General features: G+C 40.6%; 1 long non-coding RNA gene across 11 annotated transcripts in view; it reads right to left on the bottom strand.

The window, feature by feature from the left end:
• LOC143652366 (uncharacterized) overlaps nt 1-20866 on the bottom strand; it is a 110775-nt gene that overhangs the window by 76117 nt on the left and 13792 nt on the right. Inside the window, exon 4 of one of the 11 annotated variants that reach the window (XR_013160583.1) lies at nt 4125-4277. The exons of the other annotated variants lie outside the window; for them this stretch is intronic. This is a non-coding gene — a long non-coding RNA (uncharacterized LOC143652366). Of the gene's footprint in view, nt 1-4124; nt 4278-20866 lie in introns of those variants that run through there. 11 annotated transcript variants of the gene reach the window in all.

Here is a 20866-nt window from a genome sequence, read left to right as displayed (position 1 = left end):
GTTTGTTGTTTATTGTGTATCTCTACCTGCTTTAATAGAACCTCCATTGAGGCAGGGATCTCTGTCTTGTTTAGTCACATGTGTATACCAAGTGCATAGAACAGTACCAGGCACACAGTAAATGCTCAATACATTTTTTTTGGGGGGGGAGGGGTGCATGGTCTGGGAATCGAATCTGGGTCTCCCGCACAGAAGCATTCTACCACTGAACCACCCATGCACCCAAATTATTTTTTGATTGAATGAAATTTGCATATTTTTTCTACTGACAGGAAGTGGGGAAAAGCTTAGTGTAGAAACACCCTTTCCCTTTAAGAAGGTAAAGCAGAAGATTCACACACTACATCCACTTATATCCCAGTAACCAGAATTAGTCATATGATCACATCTGACTGCAGTCTTTATTCTGGGTACGATGAGACTGGCAAAATTTGGGGAATCTAGTATTAAAGGAAGGAGAGAATGGTTTGGGGAGGAAAATCAAGCAGTCTATTCTCAAAATGAATAACTGAATAAAGATTCTGCATTGCCTAACTCCCAGGTGATTCCAATGCCAGTAGGAGGGGGACTAGGGATGGGAGAGGGGATGGGGGAACACATCTCCAAAAATAGATCATCAATTTCACAAGATAATTAGGACAAAATTCACGGAAAGAATATTTAATAAGTCCTTAATTTTACAGGTGAGAAAATTGAATCCTAGGAAGGTGAAGTGATTGGCTCAGTGACATCTACCGAGAACAAAGTCTAGCATTTCTATTTCCTGGTTAGGTCTCACCAGGCCACTTCTCCTGAAAGATAGATCCAGTAACAAGGGCAATACTTTAGGCCAGGCATTCTCAACCTGAGGACTTGTAGCATTGGTATTATCTGTGAACTTGTTAGAAATACAAACACTCAAGCCCTGTGCCAGACCTACAGAATTTGAAACTCTGGGGTAGGGACCAGCAATGTTTCACAGCCTTCCAGAGAATTCTAATGGACTGTGGAGTTTGCTTTAGGCAAAGGAATGAATATCTGATTGATAATTCAAGGAAGTTATATGGGTGCATTTTCTGGGATTCCTCAAATTTAGGGGCCCAGCAAAGGGAGGGCCACTAAAAGAACAGAACTGAGGCCACAGGTAAGTGTCTTCTATTGGGTGCGGTGGTTTCTGAGGACCCAGGGAGACCTCTGGCTGGGGCTTAGAGTACCAGCATGGTTCAGGCAGGCATTCTGGCCAGGGACCAGCTAGTACCTAGTCTCCACCTCCTGGCAACCCAGATCCATACCCTCTCTGGCTCCTATGGCTGCCCGGACTATAAAAAAATGCCAGCTATTTTTTACTCCAGTTTCTACAAACTCCTGTATTTTTCAGGCATAGACTGAAGATTTTCATAGTCCCTTTTCTTCTACTCTTGTTTCTTTTCCTCTGCCTTTAGAAAATGTATCCAAAGGAGGAAAAACCTGCCCCCTGTCCTTTTCAATAGGTGTCAGCAAAATAGAAATTAGAGGTTAGGAGAGGAAAGTGGCTAAAGTTCTGGGCTAGAAGTGTGATTTGGAGTTCCTTGGAGATTCTGGCTATTAGAGCTTCCTCCACAGCCTTCAGATCACTTTTATCCCAAGTCACCCTGCTTCAGGCTCCAGGAAACTTGTGTTCTTCTCTCTTATCCTTGGCTCTATCACAAATTCATTGCATGACCTTGGGCCTATCAGCAAATCCCATTAAGCTTTAGTTTCCCCACCTGTTAAAGGAGGGAGTTGAACAGTGCAAGTTGATTTTGTGCTTCTTAAGGTTGACTGTGGGACCCAAGACATTTGGGCACAAAGGGGCACCACTGACCTGCCTCCAAATGACAAGGTACTTAAATTACAAATATATTAGCCAGGAAGGATCAAATAGCCTGGCTAGCCCAATCTACAAATATGAGTGTGGAAATTCCCAATTTGGATAAAATAGCATTGTTGGGAAGATTTGGCCTGCCTTTAATTTGTCCCTGTCCTAATGAGTTTAGGAAATTAGGTGAAACTCATTACAAGAATGGTAGAATAAGACAGATAAGCTTAAGTGCCATGTACTTGGTTTGCAGTGGCCCACTCATCCATCGACGTACCTATTCATTTATGTTTTATCCCATCTCCTTCCAAAAATTAATTGAGGCAGGTTTAATAAGGCTAAAGCTATTGCTTTGGTATTGTAGAGCATTCAATACCTTTTACTGTTGTTCAGAGAGAGGAGGGAAGAGAGAATGAAAAAGAAGCTATAATAATTGACAAGTAACTAAGAGAAAATAAATAATGAAAATACCCTCCCTACTCTGCAAAGGTCCATTTACTAAGCAAGAAGCTCTTGCTGTGTTTTGGCTCTGTTCAGAAAAGGCCTCTGCTGAGCAGTATTGATTGGAGAACTGGGCCATGGTCCCCCTGCCAGGCAGAATCCATCAAGGTTGCACCAGCCCTCATGGGAGCCAGTTTTCTAGCTCAGACAGAGCAGAATCCCAGCAGTTCCTTGTAGGAGCCACTTTGGGCCTAACTGTGCCTCAAGGAAAGAGGAAACTGAAGTAAGACCTAAGAAACTGGGGTGGAAGGCCTTAGGAAGGTTGAGATTTGCTTCCTCTGGATATAGCAGCTCTGAAATCAGGCCTGGCTACAATGTGAGCAAGCCTGGGGGCGTCTTGCCCATCTCTTTGCAAGAGATGTCACTCAGGGCTATCTTTATTGAGCACTTCTCAAGGTGTCCTGGGAAATGCAACGAAATCAATGGGCTTGAACACTGCCTACAAGGCCTTTGATATGGAGAAAATATTGTCATACCATTTTAAAAATTAACCACCCTTGAAAGTTCATCAGGAACTTTAAATGTTAAAGGAAGGGAAGGGGAGCAGGGTATAACTGTCCACATTGATCGGCCTTATGAAGAGAGCTGACCAATGGTAAACAGCTAAATTAAATGGTCCTGAAGTAAAAATGAAAAAAATTGCAAAATGAATCCTCTTCCTCATGAAAAAGAGGAAAAATTCTCAGGTAGTACCTGAGAATGGACCTTGTGAAAGTCAGAGGAGTGTGCTTGAAGATTTCAGAGATGGGAAAACCCATTCTCTGCAATAGTCAATGGGGACATTCATAGGGGAGAAGGGATTGAGTTGGGCTTTGGAGAAAGCCTGGAAAGAAAGATGGAGGATGGGAGTCTGGGGATGAGCATTCCTGGAGGAGGATATGGCATAAACTAAGGCAAGGTGACCAGAAGTAGAAAGCATGTTTGAAGCCCAGAGTCATGAACCAGTCTGACTAGAGTCAAGTCTACCATACGTTTTAGACTTGGGAAAAGTAAGAAGGGTTTCTGTGGGCAGAACTATGGGAATAGAATACCAATAGCCAATACTTATATGGTGCTGACTATGTACCATATGTGTATTAACTAATGTAATTCTCAGAACAATGAGGCAGGTACCATTATTCTCCCCATTTTCCAGATAAAGAAAGTGAGGTTCAGAGAGATTAAGTAACCAGCCCAAGGTGACCTAGCAAATATGTGGTAGGAGCTAAATGGGAACCCAGCAGCCTGGCTTTTAGACCCCACATTCTCAGCCACTGTGCAATCCTGTCTCAACTGGTACAACTGGCAAAGGGAGACAGATTATGAAGGAGATGATGCTTTCAGGTTGAGACCTGTGGTTTCTAGGTGGAAGCATCTACCTGGCAGTTGGTGATACCTCCTGGCATTCCTGAGAGCAAGGGCTACTGCAGAAGGTGGAGCTGGCTGGCTATTTGCCCATACTCTCTCTGTTCTTGGATAGGAAGGGAGGGCATTGGAAGGAGATTTTTTTGTTTTGTTTGTCTCTGAGCTGGTCTCCAGGGCAAGGTAAAATAAATTTATACATCCAGTCGGCAGCATATCATCTACTCTCTCTTGGCTAACACAAAAGCAAAAGTCCTCATTCTGAGCTGATCAATAACCAGTTGGAGCATTCTTTTCATCCACAAAAAAATCAATTAGTGAGTCTGGACCAACAAAGAGGAGCAACAGGATGGCCCAACTGATGAAACCAATTTCTGGGAAAGCCCACGCCATATAGTTATTCCTTTAACCCTCAAAAGAATCTCATGAGGTAGGCACTATTAACAAATCTATTTTTACAGATTGACACAACTTCCTATGACTTTTGCTTGAGAAAAGACTTTTAGTTAGTTATACGTTTGTTGGTGAAAAGAGGCCTGGGCTGAGAATCACAATGCAGGGCTTGTAACTCCCACTTTGCTGCTTACAATTGTGTGATGTTGGTCTTCAGTCTTCTCATCTGTAAAATGGGAGCAGAGGTTGGAATATAGCATTGGTAAAGTTTCTTTCTGCTAAGGCTCTATGAGTCTGTTACTGTTTCCAGGCCCTTGCCTTTCAGTGGGCTTCCTGGACCCAGGCTGGCTGTTAAGCACTTGCCCCCAGCCGTCCTCTTCTAGCAGGCACATGCCTGTGGCTTCTACCCAATGCTGTGTCGTCCAACCCTGCCCCAGGGCCTTCAGTGAGCATCTGTCATGTCAGGAAGTTTCCTGCTTCTTGCTGTGAAGTTGAGAAGGGAGAAAGTAACCTGGGTGTTTGGCCAAAAAGCCAGGCTCTTCCCCAGTCCAGCTCAGGAGAGGAAAGAAGCATGGCAGATAGGGCAGAGAGCTGTCCCTGGGCCCCAGTGGCTATCATCTGCCACCCTCTCTCTGGTTACAGCTGGCTGGCAGCACCCACCCTGCAGCCCAGCCAGTAGGCCAAATGGACTTTACAGACAAGAAGGTAGGGGCAGAGCTATAGTCTTATGTGGGGACATGCTTATCCTATTTTATAGATTAAAAAACTGAGGCTCAGAGAGGGGACATGGCCAAAATTACCCTAATCCCTAGTGACGGACAGAGCCTAGACCCCAACCCAGATTGATCTCTCTCCAAATTTTAATCCTAGCCCTCCTTTAAGAACCAGATTTAATCTCTCCCACCTCCCGCTACCTTTCATAAGGATTTCCCTCAGAATTCAGGTCTAAATTTACCACTGACTTTTCAAAGTTTTATACTTTTTTTTTTTTTTTGGCTTTAAAGTCCAGCACTTAATTACATGCTATATGGTATTGCTATGCCTCAGTTGTCCCATCTCTTTGAGGCAGGGCCTGTCAATTATATTTTTTCTTGTCTTCCCTATGTGATTAGCACCAGGCTGAGTGCTAAGCCTATCACTGATGCTCCAGGGATGACGAAAGTATTGACCTGGGCTATAACTCTACTTCTTTCACCCAAAGGAGCACAGGGTAAAGGAAGGAAGAATTGTCAGGAGTGTGTCCATGGAATAGGGTGGACAAAGGAGCATATGCTACTTGCTTCCTGTGAAACCTTGACACTTCTTTTTTTTTAATTTTTTTAATTAAATTTTTAAATTAAAAAAATATGACAGGAAAGAAACACAAACATTCTTAATATATGATCATTCCATTCTACATATATGATTAGTAATTCATAATATCATCACATAGTTGCATATTCATCATCATGATCATTTCTTAGAACATTTGCATCAATTCAGGAAAAGAAATAAAAAGACAACAGAAAAAGAAATAAAACAAAAACAGAAAAAAAAATTATACATACCATACCCCTTACTCCTCCCTTTCATTGATCACTAGCATTTCAAACTAAATTTATTTTAACATTTGTTGCCCCTATTATAACTTTGACACTCTTGATGAGTGGCTGAATTTGGAGGTATGTGAATGTGGAATTTAATCCTATGTGTTTATGTTTTATTAAGTTGGAGCATGCCACAGGAAAACTACAGGCTGCATACAGATAATTCACCTAGATGATCAAAGGCAGCCAGCAGTCAAAGGTGACAAGCCCTTTACGATGGGCGTCAGCAAGAAAGACAAACTCTGTGTTTAGGAAAAGCATTTGGGTGAATTCCCTATCCTAGTGTTCCTATGGGGCTTGGATAATGCTGATGAATATGTGTATTTTGAAATGATCAGAAGCCAGTCTGATAATCCATCACATATAAAGATCCCTTTGGGAGCAACTAAGCCATTCTCTGCTGCTGTGAAGTCCAACCCTTCATGAGGAGGGGGACCTGGGCAACATAACCAGTCTTTATCTTCATCAGCCATCATCATTGCCACAGGGAGTTACCTACATGCATGGTTACATATGGCGCTTGGATAAAGTTCTGTCTAGTATAAGACCTGGGTCTTCATTACTGCCTTCAATGGTCTTGTATTCCAACCAACTTCCATCCATGCACTAAGGCACTACATGGGTTGGTCAACAAAGCATTTACCTCCAGAGTCAGGCAAACCTGGTACAGATCCTGCCTCAGCCACTTAGTAGCTCTCTGGCCTTAAGCAAATTACTTATCTTTTCTGAGTCTCAGATTTTCATCTGTAAAAAAATGTGTTAATAAATGTACCATATCAACATTATGGGTCAAAAATGTGTTAATAAATGTACCATATCAACCATATGGGGGGATAAGGAGTATGGGAGGATTAGGGTTTTGTTTTTTATTTTTGTTTCTTTTCTGGAGTAATGGGAATGTTTTAAATTCAATCATGGGGCTGTATGCACAACCATGTGATGAAACTATGAACCAGTGATTGTATACTTCAGATGCTTTCCATGCTGTGTGACTAAATCTCAATAAAACTGCATTTTTAAAAAAAAGAGCTTGTTAATAATACCTTTTTTCTCAGTGTTATGAGATTTAATGAGAAAGCCACCATTAAGTATTTATATAAATAAATCTTAACCCTCTCCATTCCTCCCCACTCATAATCTCTTGAAGTAAACAGTAATCCAGATCAGGAAGGGCATAGAGGAGGCATGCATATTGCCACTCTCCCTTCCCATGAAACCGATCACTACTCTGCTCTATTCTGCTAAGCCTAAATGATGACCCAGAATCTTCAACATGGTGTTCTAGGTTACATAATTGATTAGTCTGACAAAACCCATTTTCCATTCCTGACCTAGACAACTGTCTATACAATTCATTTGGATCATCCTTTGATAGTGAGGGGGTCCTAGTCTGATCCCAAGCAGTGGTCACATTAGGATTCCAGAATATTTGATGGGTAGTTGGAACAGGCCCATTAGGGTCTATTTATACAAGGAATCAAGGAATTTCCTGGAAAAGAATTCATTCTAAGACAAGAGAGAGGGGAGGCACATAAAGTAAATCCAAGGATAATGGTGCATGATGCAGGGAATTAGGGTGTGGATGAGGTCTGCCTCAGCCCCAGTGCCTTAATGCTTGAGTCTTGAAAGAAAGAACTGTCAAAAGAAAGGAAAAAAGAAGAAAAATTAAGAGCAGTTTCACAATGATGGTCATGGATGCTGATTGTCTTATATGACTGCTGTTTTGGAGCCAGCAGCTGTGGGAGGGAAGGTAGCCTCCAGCTTGGATAGCCATGTTAGGTATGGGATATGGGCAAGTGTTGGGCATGGACAGCTTCAGCATAAGCACCAGAGAGCACCAGCATCAGCAGGACCCTCAGTGGCAACCACAATGCACCAAGCTTTGGCAAGCACCCTCTGCGGCTGCTGCATGGGCACTGATGGTGAATGAAGATCTCAGCACAGCCAGGCAGAGTGGGTGAGCAGTCTGGTGCCAGGTGCTCTGAAGCCCCAATAAACAAAGAACTGAGAACCACCTAGGAGGAATTTGAAATGTCTTAGAATGGCTAGGAGACAACCAGAGAAGTATTTTTAAAATAGTATTCCTAGAGCTCCCCTCCAATTCTGTCCCTGGCAGCCTAAGAAACTACAGAGTTGATAAATGAGCTTGAGCTACCATGCATCTTATATTATTTTTTTGATAAGGACACTTTTCATGAGTTGACTCTGGTAAAAATCTTAGAAGCAACAGCTGGATGTTATGTCTTATTGTGTCCTCTGTTGTACTCAGTATAAACTCCAGCTATAGTTGACCCTCAAAAAAGACTGATCAAGAGAATAAATTAATGGGTAAATGGACAGATGGATGGATGGACTGCCATTCCTGGAAGCTAGTATTAATGGTCCTCTATCACTGATTATCATTTGCATTTTGTTTTCCTCTCTACCTCCTCTTTCTTTTCTCCCCACCCCCGCAATTCCACCTTCACCCCAACATGTTTCTTGCCTCCTTAGTTTTCATCACCCTATCTTTATCTCCAACCTGAGCTCCTTTTCTCATAGTTTTACCCTCTTGAGATCAAAATGAAAGACTGGGTCAATTTTCCATTAATTAATTAATTGAGTCAATAACTGTTTATTGAGCTCCAACTGTTCATTTATCCATTCATGTAGTCATTTGACAAGATGTTTATTGAGCACTGGTAGTGTATCAGATGTGGTGCCAGGAGTTAACAGATACAGAAGCAGAAAGATCTAAACAAGAGCCCTTTTCTTGTCCTGTTGGTTTTTACAGGTTAGTGTGATGCCCCAATATACCCAGAGTAATTTGGTCAGAGAATAAAAAGCATTTGCAAAGTACCCTTGAGGGACTGGAGAGAAAGAAGGAAATATTAAATCTCCCCACCTGGGAAATTCTTGATATTCTTGTAAGCACAAGCCCTTGATCTTGGGACTCCCCCATGAAGCTTATTTCTGCAAAGGACAAGCTAAGCCTACTGATAATTATGCCTAAGAGTCACCCCCAGAGAACCTCTTTTGTTGCTTAGATGTGACTTCTCTAAATCAACTCTGTAGATGAACACACTGTCCTGACTCCTATGTGGGACATGAGTCCCAGGGGGAAAATATCTCTGGTAACGTGAGATATGACTCCCAAGGATGAGCTGGGGCCTGGCATGATGGGATTGAGAAAGCCTTCATGACCAAAAGGGGGAAGGGAGAAATGAGACAAAATAAATTTGCAGTGGCTGAGAGATTTCAAAAAGAGTTGAGAGGTTATCTTGGAGGTTATTCTTATGCATAATATACATATCCCTTTTTAGTTTATGATGTATTGGAGTAGCTAGAGGGAATTACCTAAATCTGTTGAAGTGTATTCCAGTGGCCTTGCTTCTTGAAGATGATTGTATAATTATATAGCTTTTACAGTGTGACCATGTGATGGTGAAAACCTTGTGGCTGATGCTCTCTTTATCCAAGGTATGGACAAATGATTAAAAATAAATAAATAAATAAGGACAAAAATAAATAAATAATGGAGGGGGATAAGGGGTAAAAAAAAAAAAAAAAACGGGGTCAATGAGAGGAAGGGGTAAGGGGTATGGGATGTATGCTTGTTTGTTTGTTTTTTGTGGTGCATGGTCCAGGAATCAAACCTGGGTCTCCTGCATGGAAGATGATCATTCTACCACTGAACCACCTGTGCACCCGGATATATGTTTTTTTTCCTTTTTATTTCTTTTTTTAGAATGATGCAAATGTTCTAAGAATAATCATGGTGATTAATATATAACTATATGATGATATTATGAGCCACTGATTGTATACTTTAGAGGGACTGTATGATGCATGAAGATATCTCAATAAAAATATTAAAAAAAAAAAAAAAAAGAACCCTGCTCTTGGGGGTCCAACAGTCTAATAGGCAAAGCAGATAGAAACCAGCAATCACTGAGCTCTGCTGACCCACTGTTTCCAACCTTATCACTTGTCCCACATCCAGGCTGTGAAGAATAGCCCACCAACCATGTTGTTTTGCCTCTTGCCTATTTGCTAATTAGTCTAATACCACTGCCTGCAGCAATCCCCTCACTACCTACCTTTACCCTGCTCCTCTCATTTTTTTCAGTGACCTCATTTCCAGTTCTCCTTGCTCCTTCTTCAATTTGAATCCCAGATTGCAGAAGAATTAGAAGAGATCTTGGAGCATCTCTGGTTCTACCTTTCAACCAGTGCAGGAGCCCCATTCACAGCTTCCCCTAAAGCTGTTCCTTTCTCTTTGGCCCCCACCTTCAATGATAGCCAGATCTCTCTTCTTCTTGGGCCTCCTGCCCCTGCTCCACTGAGGAAGATTCATATGGTGAGTTCAAGTTGACCTGCTTTGTCCAGACTGAAAAAATTAGAGCTCAGGATAATCCTAATTCATCTCTTGAGCTGCAGCCTTTCTGATATTAGACTTACGTTCCTTTTCAGGATTTTCTTTTAAGGCTAAATATTTCCAGTTTCTCAACTTTTCCAGATTCAAATATGACCTCTCACAATCCTGAGGAGCTTTCTCTGATTGATTCTGGTTTTCCTATAGACCCCTCAAATTATGTCCTAGCCCCAAAACTGATTATTACAAAGAGGTCCATTTGGCAAGTGAAGTCCGCTGGGTCTTCTTTTAAATTTTTAGAATGATGCAAATGTTCTAAGAATAATCATGGTGATGAATACATAACTATGTGATGATATTATGAGCCACTGATTGTATACTTTAGATGGACTGTATGATGCATGAAGATATCACAATAAAAATATTTAAAAAAAAAAAAAAAAGAACCCTGCTCTTGGGGGTCCAACAATCTAATAGGCAAAGCAGATAGAAACTGCTTTTTGTACCCTCAGTTTCCATTAGTTTCTACGTGCATACTATTGGCTCATACTGACCTTATTCTTGACATAAGTAAAAGAGGTTATGATTAAAATAAACGTTGAGGATTATCTACTAGTTCAATCCACTAATTTTACAGAAAAGGAAACTGAGACCCAGAGGTCAAGTGCCTGGGCAGAGCCTCTCATCTTATATACTGTAAGGATAGAATGAGGCTTTTAACTTCTAGTCTATGTATGCTCTTTTAACTGCATCAGGTTCTTCTCGATTGGCTGCCAATTCAGAGAGGTGGTAGGACACATCTTCGGCTTTCTGGCCAGTTTTTCTCATTCATTATTTTGTGCTATTGAATTTTTGAACCCAATGCATGATCTTGGGTTTAGCCCTTTTGGATTTCTTCTTATTCATTTCATTCAATCTGCTGCGAAAATTTCCAGCCTTAATTTTCTGATCCATTGCTGTGGCAGGCCCTCCCAGCCTTGTGTCTGACTGATGTATGGAACTTCCTTTAGCTCTGGATGCTTTTCATACTGTGCTCTATGCCAGCCTGTTCTACTGGAAGCTTGGCAGACTAGACACACTGCCTGAAGCCAGACTCACCACTAGCTTCCTTTTCCCCTCACTCATTTGCTTGGCAGTTCCCTTCCACAGCAAGTCTCTCTTCTCCCAGTTGCCTCCTACCCTGCTCATCAGAAGTTCCACAAACCCATTTCAGACTGTATTCCTGGTATGAAAATTAGGGAAAATATGGCAAACAGTGCTTTGCTTTATTTTTTGAAAGAGTCTTTCCTGAGAGTCTATATATTGAAGTGAGAAAAATTCCTGGTCGAGGCATCACTCAGACACTTGTTCCTATCACTTCATAGACATGTTATTTCTCTCTCCTTAGTTTCCTCATCTATATAGTAGAAGGAGATGGAAACTCACAGCTAATGAGCTGTGCTAGCAGCTGTGCTAGGGCCTTCATTTACAGTTGTATTTCATTTGCACCACAAATCTGCAGAGCAGGCAATATTCTTATTTCAAAGAAGAGAAACTGAGGTCAGAGAAATTAAATAATTTGCCAGGGCTTATCCAGCTAGTAAAAGGCAGAGATTCTTCATCCCCTCCCTCCTTTGTTGATCTACTATAAAAAAAAAATACTTTAATAATGAATGCGAATGTGTTTTGAAAAGTATAAAGCACTCTGTAAGTATAAGGATGAGTTATTAAAATACCATGATCCCTCACTTGCTTTTTCTCCTTCTCCTTTTATTTCACCTCCCTAAAATATAAACAGCTGTCTGTGGCCCAGACCTATCAAAGAAATGTCATAAACCCATTTTTCAAAATGTCAAATGCCCATGTACGTTAGCCCAAAGTAATTAAGTCCTTTTATTTTCTCCAAGTCACAATACAAAGCCCTGGGAGTTTCTAGTATGTGCCCTTTCTCTTCCATCTTGAACTAATGGAAATCAAGGCTGAAGGCTGAGCTTGCAGGGGAGTCCATGAGAGCTCTTCAGTGCCGCAGGAGCCTGGCCCAACTTTGGCCAGACTCCAGCAGTGACCACAGAGTGCTAAATAATAACAGGGTTGAATTATTTATCCAGGGGGCAATGACTCATGATGGCAGGGTCCACTTCTAGCAGAGAGCCAGTTCCCCAGGGTCTAAGGGGGCTGGGTGTCAGAGGCAGCACTGTGATCCTGGTCTCCAGGTAGCCTGCCTTGCCACCTCCCCTCACAATCATCCCACCTTGGACACAGCAGGCAGAGGGAGAGTACAGTGTGGCAGGACACACAGGAGGACTAATATCTCAATGACGTAATTGGGTCTTTATGCTGAGCTAGATATTTGTGTACACATTTTGCCATTTCATCTCTATAACAATCCTTATTTCCCTATTTTTTCCTGGTAGAAACTGAGGCTCATGCACCAAGTTATATAGTTGGAAAAGGACAAAACCAGAATGTAAGCCCAGGTCTGCCTTGTTTTCAGGATACCATGTGGACCTTCTCTTAGAATTTCTTTTTCCTGACAATTATTTTAGAAATACGAACTAAGAAGTTTAGTTGCTGTCAAGCACATGAGTAGGGAGCAATGGATGCTAAGCTTGGTGTTTGAGGCTGTCTACAACCTGTTCCTTTTCTAACTGCTTCTTATCCCACAACAGTACTTTCCATCAATAGCATCACCTGGGAGTTATAAAATACAGACTCTTTTTTTTTTTTTAAATGCAAACGTTCCTATTTTGATCATTCCGTTCTACATATATAATCAGTAATTCACAACATCATCACATAGTTGCATATTCATCATCATGATCATTTTTAGAACATTTGCATCAATTCAGAAAAAGAAATAAGAAGACAACAGAAAAAGAAATAAAATGAAAACAGAAAGAAAAGAAATATATACATACTATACCCCTTACTCCTCCCTTTCATTGATCACTAGCATTTCAAACTAAATTTATTTTAACATTTGTTCCCCCTATTATTTATTTTTATTCCATATGTTCTACTCATCTGTTGACAAGGTAGATAAAAGGAGCATCAGACACAAGGTTTTCACAGTCACACAGTCATTTTGTGAAAGCTATCTCATTATACAATCATCATCAAGAAACATGGCTACTGGAACACCTGTCTACATTTTCAGGCAGTTCCCTCCAGCCTCTCCATTACATCTTGAATAACAAGTTGATATCTACTTAATGAGTAAGAATAACCTCCAGGATAACCTCTCAACTCTGTTTGGAATTTCTCAGCCATTGACACTTTGTCTCATTTCACTCTTCCCCCTTTTGGTCAAGAAGGTTTTCCCAATTCCTTGATGCTGAGTCTCAGCTCATTCTAGGATTTCTGTCCCACATTGCCAGGAAGGTCCACACTCCTGGGAGTCATGTCCCATGTAGACAGGGGAAGGGTGGTGAGTTTGCTTGTTGTGTTGACTAGACAGAGAGGCCACATCTGAGCAACAAAAGAGGCTCTCTTGGGGGTGACTCTTAGGCCTAATTTTAAGTAGGCTTGACCCATCGTTTGTGGAAATACTTTTCCACTCACTGATCAAATCACTCTGGGATTCATCAGGGCATCACTGTGGACCAACCAACAAAATCTCATGTCCTACCCAAGGTTCTATGTACTTATGGTGTTTAACCAAGCTATCCACATAAGTTATATTAGGAAATGCACTAGTCAAAATATAAATTTTGTACCAAATAAACATTTTTTTGCTTTAGTCTCACACATAAGTTGAAATTTTAAAATATTAATTACCATCTATTTTCAGCACCCTGCAGTAATTACCTTCCTTTGTTCTTCCTCATGCAAAAATATTTTTAAAATTTGTACATTTAGTCACTATCATTATACACTCTAGGCATTCCTAGATTATACCATCTCAATCTTTATCATCTATCTTTCTTTCTGATTTCATTTATGCCCCAGCCCTCCTCCCTCTATCATTCTCACATTCAGCTTCATTCAGTGTTTTAACATAATTGTATTACAGTTAGGTCTTATTGTGCTGTCCATTTCTGAGCTTTTATATTCAGTCCTGTTGCACAATCTGTATCCCTTCAGCTCCAATTACCCAATATCTCACCCTGTTTCTATCTCCTGATGGTCTCTGTTACCAGCGAAATATTCCAAGTTTATTGACTAATGTCAGTTCATATCAGTGAGACCATACAGTATTTGTCCTTTTGTTTTTGGCTAATCTTGCTCAGCATAATGTCCTTAAGGACCATCCATGTTGTTACATACTTCATAATTTTATTCTGTCTTACAGCTGCATAATATTCCATCATATGTATATACCACAGTTTGCTTAGCCGCTCGTCTGTTGATGGGCATTTTGGCTGTTTCCATTTCTTTGCAATTGTAAATAATGCTGCTATAAACACTGGTGGGCAGATGTCCATTTGTGTCCTTGCCCTCATGTCCTTTGAGTAGATATCTAGCAATGGTATTGCCGGGTCATATGGCAATTCTATGTTTAGCTTTTTGAGGAACCACCAAACTGCCTTCCACAGCAGTTGTACCATTTGACATTCCCACCAACAGTGGATAAGTGTGCCTCTTTCTCCACATCCTCTCCAGCACTTGTCATTTTCTGTTTTATTGATAATGCCCATTCTGGTGGGTGTGAGATGATATCTCATTGTTGTTTTGATTTGCATTTCTCTAATGGCCAGGGAAGCTGAGCACCTCTTCATGTGCCTTTTGGCCATTTGTAAAATACAGACTCTTGAATACAATTTTGGATTTACTACAATGGGTAATAACCTGGTGACGGGACCTGGGAATCTGTATTTTTAAGCCTCCCAAATGAGTCTGATGATCAGCTCGGTTTGAAAACCACCATCGTACACAAACCCTTTGTCTAGTCCCTTTCCAAATTAATATCTGAGTTAGTTTCCTAGGCTTAGTTTCCTAAGCTACAGCAGATTTCCTGGTCTAAATTTCCTCATCTGAAAATTGGAGATCTAAGTCCTGCCCTGTAGACTTCTATTAGTTTCCTCTGGCTGCCATAACAAATTACCACAAACTGAGTTGCTTTAAACAACAGAAATATATACTCTCGTAATTCCGGAGGCTAGAAGTCCAAAATTAAGGTGTAGGCAAGGCTCCTCTGGAGGCTCTGAAGGAGAATCTGTTCCATGGCTTTCTCCTAGCTTCTAGTGGTTGCCAGCAGTCCTTAGCATTCCTTGGCTTGTGGCTGTGTTACTCCAATCTCTGCCTCCTTTGTCATCTGATGTTCTTCCTGTGTGTCTCTTTTTCTGTGTCTAAATTTCTCTCTTCTTATAAAGACACCAGTCATTGGATTAGGGCCCATACTATTCCACTCCTACCACATCTTAACTTGATTATATCTGCAAAGACCCTATTTCCAAATAAGGTTAAATTCACAGGAGCAGGGGTTAGGACTTGAACATATATTTTTAGGGGACATAATTCAACACACAACACCATCTCTATTTCCATTTCTGCAGCTTTGCTCATTGCATGAACTTCACTTAGATTGACTTTATTCTACTTCCACCCATAGTTCTAACTTTGCTCATACCCTATCATCTCCATAAAGATTTTGAACATCACAGCTCCCAGGAATGTTCCCCTCTCTGCATCCCATTAATATCTTTGGATCTCAACTGGCACATATATTAGTTAGGATGTTAGTTTAGAAGTTGTGACAGAGACCCCAAATAACTGTTTTGTCTCATTTAATACCTAGAAATAGATTTGTCTTCCCGAACAGTCCAGGCTCCTTGGGTACCTGATGCTCCAGAGACTCAGGCTCCTCATATTAAATTGCTCATCCCTAGGGTAGTGTCTTTGTTCACATTATCCAAAATGGTTCATCATCATTCCCATATTCCAGCCAGTATGGAAACAGAAAAGAGGATAAGGAAGAGCAGTGACACAGGAGTTGCTCAGAACAATTCTGTTCACATCTCACCATCCAGAACTTACTTACATGGCCATCATTAGCTGCAACAAAGATTGAGAGAAGCAACTTTATTCTGGGTCACTACATGCCCAGTTAAAATTGGGGGATCCTACTAACTATGGGAGCAAAAGAGGAGAATGGATATGAAGGAACAATCTAGCAGTTTACATTCTATCTGGATTTGTAATCTGTTTCTGTGTTCCCAGCTAGACTGTAAACTCCTTGAGAGCAGGGGACCAGGCTTTTATTTTGTGATCCTTTTAGGATCTAGCACATAGGAAACACTCAGTGAATGTCACTGTTTGGGGAGACAGACTATAGCAATTGGCAAAGTTTTGGAATTTGTCAGTAGATTTTTATTTTATTCTATGTTCTGCCACTGACCAGCTCCATAATTTAGGGCAAATTTATTAACCTCTCTGGGTTTTTGTTTCATAGACTTATAAAATTTAGTTGGAAAGCATCTTAGATATTATCTAATCCAACCTTCTCATTTTATAGAAGAGGTAGTTGAAAACCAGAGACAGTATTGAACTGTCCATGATATGTACCTACATTAATCGAAGAGATAGAGCCCAGGCCTCTAGCAACCAACTCAGGCTCTTTTCCATGGCACTAAGATATTTCCCATATCTGGAAAATGGGTACAAGGGAAAAGGTGGCCTCTAAGCTCCCTTCCATCTCAGAAACTCTGATATACATACACAGTCATCATTTCTACCACTCAACATAAAACTAGGATAATTTCCAAGCACCAAACTGCCATGTCCTCTGCATCTAGCTATGTACTTCGGCAATTTAGAGTCATTCAAGAGGCAGACCATTTTAAATCTGTGGGTGCCAGGGTGATCTAAGAAGCAAAACCAGTGGAGAAAGTAAGGGAGGGAGACTAGGAAGACCTAGTTTGGTTACAAGTAGCAATATTTCCTGCGAACTTCCTGTAAGAGGACACTTCTAGGATGGGAGAAGCTGCCCTCAGCAAATTTGGGACCCAGGTTCACACACGAAAATTAAATAACAGAATAGAAGGATGTATGTAACATTAAACAGAAGAAATGTGTCACAAGTCATACTGGCCGCAATCATGACAACACTCTTCATTTATTGCTCAAATGCAAAGTGTGCCTCACACTGTGATAGGTATTTATTTTATGGGTTTGATCTCATTAAATTCTCACGACAAGCTTCGGGGATTACTGAAGGTCATACAGCTGGTAAGTGGTGATTAATTGTCAGAGGACTGGTGTGAAGATCATAAATTATGGAGCAGTTCAGTAGGAGAGAAGACAATGGACACGGTGGTCTGGGAAAGCTCTGTGGGGAAGAGAGTCAAAGTGGATTCTGAAAATGGGTGGAATTTGTAGAAAAGGGAAAATGTGAGGACAGGAATCAAAGGCAAGACATGTATAGAGAACACTGAGTGAACAAATTTCCATGTAAGGTATGGAAGTAATTACATACAAGGACTAACAACCAAATTGTGGCATTATGGGACTAGGGCATTGGACACACCCAACAATGATTCTTAGAGGACAGATAAAAAGTCAGGCTGAAGTCCCATAGCTCAAATGTGGTCTCTATGTAAGAGAAAAGAAAATAACTGAAAAACTGTAAAGACAATTTGTGACAAGTGCCTTTAAAAAGGTCTATATCTTTTCATCCAGGAATATCACATCTAGCATTTAATCTAAATAAAATTTCAGATACAAAATGAAAACTAGACTTTACCAAATATCTAATAATAGGAGAATAGTACATATTCATGACTACATTTTGTAGGTTTTAAAAACATGCTTTTGAAGAATTTTTAATATCATATAACACATTGTCAAGAAAAGCAGAATGTAAAGCTGAAATACATTAAGATCCTAGTTTTAAATTACATATATAATATACAATTGTGCGTGTGTACATACATACTCAATAGAAAAAAGACTAGAAAGAAAAATAGCAGTATATTTACCGTGATATCATTGCAAGGTAGGATTATGGGTGACTTAATTTTTTCCTTTAAACTTTTCTCTGTTTCTCAAGTTTTCTTCAGTGAGCATGAATTTTATAGCAATTTTTAAATACTAATTTTTAGCCTTATAAAAATGTTAAATCCCCATCTACTGTCATGAGCCACTATAATAAACCTTTTACTTTGTTTTTACAAGATAATTTACTATCTTTTCCTTGGGTATACAGACACTAATATTCCAACCAAATGATTATTCAGTAATCACTTCATCCATAGATTTCAGAAGTTCACTTAAACCTGATTTTTCGGTGTTTCCATGTAAACCCCTCAGCCCCATGGCTCCCAATGGATTGGAGAACCCTGAAGTATCCCATTAATGTTCTCTGTAGCTACTTAGATAAATTGTCTTCCCTAGAGCCATAAATCCTGTCCCCTTATTTCAGGGGACAGGCACCAAAACCTCTTTCAAACGCTATGATTTACAGAGCTGTAGTTTTCAGAATGTCAGGGTTCCTTCATCAATTTCCACAGGTCCTTCCCAGGTATAGGAACATATATATATATATCTAATGGATCAACATTACTGCACTTGGGCCAACAATTTTCACTTTTGTCCTTTCTGCTTGGTTTGATTTGAGGTTTATTTATTTTTGTTCCTTCCACTGAAATAGTTGGGATATTAGCTGAGAAGAGGAAGTGCATTAAATATAACTTGATCAGAATTCCAGCTTGCTTTTTCCCTCACTGCTAGAGGAGCAATATAAAGATTAATAACAGAGAGTGGCCCCCATGCATTTAACCACAGTGCAGCACCCCATCACCAAGTGACAATTAGGAACCCTCCATGAATATCAATGATAGGTGACCAAACAGAGCTTCACACAAACCAGGTGGACCTCTGCTTTAGCTCAGCTCCTCATTCATCACTGAGCTGACAGTCTGCAGAGGTCCATGCTGAGCACGTGGTTCAGTCTTTCTTTTTTACCCAATGAAATGATCTATGCTCTAGGACCAAGTGGGAGAAGCAAAGAGGAAAATGAAATAGGCTTGCCTTGGCATGCTTGGGCAATAGCTCAAAGTGTCTACTTGAGACTTAAAAAGAAATCTCTCACAATGATCTTGCCTGTCCCTGCTTGCAACTTTCTGGCTCTGAGACAAGGGAGAGGATGGTTCTACCTGAAATAGTGCTTTTTTGGAGACAGCATTAAAAATTGGGATTGCACAGTCAGTTGTGTGATTTTGGACAAGTCACTCTGGGCCTATGTTTCTTCATAGAAATACAGATGTAGGATGAGAGGCTGGATGAGATCTATGGATTTCAAACTGAGTTCTCCCAGACCTCAATGCTTGCAGGGGCAAGAGGAGGGGAAGGTTAGTGCCACTCCATAAAAGCATCTTGATTTTGTTTATAGACTACTTAAAAATGTACAGAGCATGGCCATACATACAAATCTCACTTGATCCTCACAACTTTGTGAGGAAGGCAGGTCAGATATTACATTTATTGAAGTTACTATAGCTGTGTAACAAACCACTCCCCACCCCCACCCCCCAAACTTGATGGTGCAAAACAACCATTTCATTAAGCTCATGGATTCAAGAATTCAGGCTGGGCACAGCAGATGTTTGTCTCTGCTCCTTGATATTTGGGGCCTCAGTTGAGAATATTCAAAGGCTGGGGGGGGGGGTTGACTCATAGCTGGGAACACATCTGGATGTGCCTTCACTTGCATGTCTGGTGCTTTGATGCTGCCTGTCTATTAGGACTTCAACTGAGCTGCTGATGGGCACACCTTCACATGGCCTCTCTCTGTGGTCTTTTCATGTGGGCTAGTTAGGCTTCTTGACACAATGGCAGCTGAATTCCAAGAGCTAATGTCCCAGAAACAAGGCAAAATTACACAGCATTTTTATCATCTAACCTCAGAAGTCACACAGTGTTTCTTCTGCCATATCCTACTGATTGTAGGCAGTTCCAAACTTTTACCCAAGATCAAGGGAGACGACAAGGGAGAAGAATCAATCTCACAATGTATGAAGAGTTTGTGGAATTGGAGATAGTTTGGCTATTTGGGGGAAAAACAGTCTGTCACATCCTCTTCATTTGAAAGATGAAGGGGCAGACAAAGAAGAATGGGTACACATCTACTAAGGGCACTAGAACAAATTCCTTGGGAGATTCAATAACTTCTATTTTTACCATGCTGCTTTCTTTCAACTCTATGTTTTATCTTTCTGAGCTAACTGGTCACTAATTTAGTGAATATATTATCATAATGATGCTGCATGGTTAGCCTCACAGAATAATGTTTTCTAGTAAAATGGGACATTTTTACTTCACCTGCTTCAGAGAAAACTGGAATGGAAAATGTATATAAATTTGATTAAAATTAAGGTGAAAGGTAAGGTTATTCATGTTTCTTCCCTGCCTCCAGTCCAGCAACAGGAATACAATAGGTACTTAGTAAAGCTTCAATCCTTTCCAAAGTCAAGGCATATAAACAATTCTTTCAGTAGTTTACTTAAATTTTCATCCACCTAAGTGTATTTACTTCCAATTTACCAATGAGAAAAATGAAGACCAAGACCAAGAGAGAGCCAAGAATACAGGATAGAGTCTGAGGAGATCGCTGAGCTTTGAGGGAAGTTGTGAAGCAGAAAACTTTTTATTGATTCAACAGCCATCTTTTGGGAAATTTCAGTTTCTGGTCCAATGCTCAATACAGAATCCAGAGTCAAGTCACAATGGTCCCTACCATTGAGGGCCTCACACTCTAGCAGAGAAGATATCCAACATAATCACTGCTGAAGATGAGCCTGAACAAAGCACTACTGGAACACAGAGGAAGCAGAAAGGGGCACTCATTGCCTGGGAGATTGGCAGGTTCCACAGAGAAATAACATTTGTGATGGGCCTGAAGGGTGAGGTAAAAGCTATCTAGGCAGAGAAGGTAGAGATGGAAAAAAAGTTCTGGGCATA

This window comes from Tamandua tetradactyla, chromosome 12, assembly GCF_023851605.1.
Source record: "Tamandua tetradactyla isolate mTamTet1 chromosome 12, mTamTet1.pri, whole genome shotgun sequence".
Taxonomy (NCBI): domain Eukaryota; kingdom Metazoa; phylum Chordata; class Mammalia; order Pilosa; family Myrmecophagidae; genus Tamandua; species Tamandua tetradactyla.
Note: the sequence above shows the minus strand (reverse complement) of the source record. Positions and strands in the feature narration are given on the sequence as shown.